Below are 2,829 nucleotides of genomic sequence, written 5' to 3' on the forward strand. Positions count from 1 at the left end.
TTGGTTCAAGGGTTAAAATAGGCTTAAAGTCTCAAATAGCTACGGATTTAAAACTCAAAAATAAAAATATATTTTTGTTTTATATTTTTTTATTTTTATAAAATAAAAATGTATTTGGTAACTATTTTTGTTTTCTGTTTTTTAAAAATAAAAATATATTTTGGTAACTTTTATTTTTATTTTTTGTTTAAAAAATAAAAAACCTATTTGGTAAACATTTTTTTTAAAATTTGATTTTTTATTTTTATTTTCTAAACTAAAAAATAAAAATGTTTTTTGTGACTACTATTTATTATTTTAAAATAAAAAATAAGAAAATTATAGTAAAAAAGATCATATTAATAATATCCAAGTAATCTCAAATTTCAAAACTTAATATCTATCCACGAGATAACACAAAATCAATAAAGTCTACATAGTAAAAAAAACATATGACCCGATAATTGTCCAAACTTAAAGTAAAGTATTAAATGAATCATAACAATCAACTAATACATTTACATGATAAAACAAACACCTGCATCAAGGAAGGGAAGAGTTCATCATGATAAAACACAATCTCCCAATTGAAAAGTGTTGTGAAGAACCAAACAAGAATAGCTTTGATAGAAATAAATCAGTAACCGAATATTAGCCTGCAGAGTTCTTACCCAGTCAACACCTTCCTTGTACTCATGGAAGAAGCCAATCTCTTGTCCTCCTTCAAAGCAAAATATGATGGCGCAAGAACTAGTATCGATAACACCAACAAAGTTCTTGTCTACAGCAGTACCATTTTGATATCTAGGAGAGACAACCATGACACGATGGCCACGAGAAGCAAGTACAATAGACAAAGAATCACAAACATCTCTTAATCCACCTCTCTTTGAATAAGGAGCTGCTTCAGCAGTAACAAAAACAATATTGTAGATTGTTTTGGTATGTGGTTTCTCCATTCCATCAATGTGCTTAGTTTCTTTTACTTCATTAGCAATTGTATTTAAAAGGGAGTTCTTGACATCAACCTCACCTACGGTCAATTTACAAAATTGCAGTCAATTCTTAAGCTTGTTAACATAACATGGTCACGCAATTTAATAAACTTTATAAGTCAAGTATCCCTTTATCAATAGCATATCATATTATGTTTTAGTCAATATATACCAAAATACTATCCTAATTATACTAATTTAAGGGGCAAGTAAAATGTTATATGTCTAGATAGAAAGAAAGATCGTTAGAAAAATGAAACCAAACACAGAATCAAAGATTTTTAACTTACCCAACAGAGTCATCATCATCAAGATCAGTAGCTTCCAAATCAATATTAGTCATGGGACGATTAAGAACCATATCCACCAATTCCCTTTGTCTGAGCTCAGTGTTAAGCTCAGCAATATAAAGAAAAAACTGAGCTAAACAAATGGTATTTATCATAATCCAAAAGATTCCAAAAGCTTTCCCACCTTGAGTTGAGAAGCTCACATACCCCAAAGTTGTCACAGTACAAACACACACAATAAAATGCATCCACAAAGTCCAAATTCTCAACACTTGTGAGAAATGTTACTCCAATAGTCATAAGCACCAAAAGAACTATAGAGATCATAATGCACTTGTACTTTGTTCTGTTGTTCTTAGCCTCTTCTATGACTTGAAGCTGGTTGGTATTTTTGCTCCTATTCAACACTTTCACAACCAACAACTCTTGCTTCTCAACAAGGTAATTTGCAGCCTTGCTTAGAGTCAAGACAACTAGAGCCATGCCGGTGAAGACAAAGGCGCAAGCGAGTAGCTTCGAGGCTTTGTTGTTGGGGACTATGTCACCATAGCCAACTGTGGTCATTGTGACTATGCAGAAATAGATTGCATCAAGAACCCCATTTGTTTTCTTTCCCTTGAGTTGGTCTCTGAATAAGTAGAAGCATGTTGTGCCTAGTCCTAAGTAGAACGACAAGAATATGATCACTTTACCAAAACTTGGGCGTATGTTGCTTCCACCTAAAACTGACCCACTAGGCCTCAAACCGACCCACTCCAATATATATATATATATATATATATATATTATATAAATTAAAGAAGAGCATAAATTGTAGCAATGAGGTAATGTCCATTCAAACAAACAAAGAAATGCTTCACAAAAGCAATGAATTTGACATTTATTTATAATAATCTCTTAGAGGCATTTTAACAAGCATATTATGTGCAACAAAAAAAAATATATACATACATATATATAACACTAGTGAAGCAAAATAAATCTAACCACTCTCTAGAACTAAAAGATGTAAAAATTGCAAATCTAACAACATATATCTTCAAGTGAAATAAAATTTGATGATCGGGAAAAGAAGAAGGATTTTACCTCACGGACCTACAACTCTCATATATATATATATTGTATAATATCTTTCTTCATTGGAGAGACAAGACAACCACTACTGCTCCCGGGAGAGGGCGATCCAGTCGACATGAGGAACGACTTCTTTCCATCACTACTTCCTTCATCGTCTCCAGAATCATCACCATTACAACCCAATTCCCTGAAAAGTTTGATGGCCTCATTCTCAGTCTCAAACATGGCGTCCTTGGTTCGAGAGCTAGGCTTGGAGAGTGGAAGAAAATACTATTGTTGTGCTGCGTGAGGAAGACGAGAGAAAACGAGAGAGAAAGAGAAATGAAAAAGTGATTTTAAAAAAAATCAAAAGTAACAAAATTCTGTTTTCAGAATTTTATAAAATTTAATTAAAATTTTTCAAAATAAAAAGTAAAAATAAACTTATCGAACGTGATTTCACATTTTGTTTTCATATTTTTAATTAATTGATTAAAAAAGAGTTACCG

At 31.7% G+C, this 2,829-nt stretch overlaps 1 pseudogene; it reads right to left on the bottom strand.

The window, feature by feature from the left end:
- Positions 1 to 1,213: 1,213 nt before the first annotated feature.
- Positions 1,214 to 2,566, bottom strand: LOC133792219 (two-pore potassium channel 1-like; annotated as a pseudogene).
- Between the last annotated feature and the right edge of the window lie 263 nt (positions 2,567 to 2,829).

The sequence above is a fragment of the Humulus lupulus genome, chromosome 7 (assembly GCF_963169125.1).
Source record: "Humulus lupulus chromosome 7, drHumLupu1.1, whole genome shotgun sequence".
Taxonomy (NCBI): Eukaryota; Viridiplantae; Streptophyta; class Magnoliopsida; order Rosales; family Cannabaceae; genus Humulus; species Humulus lupulus.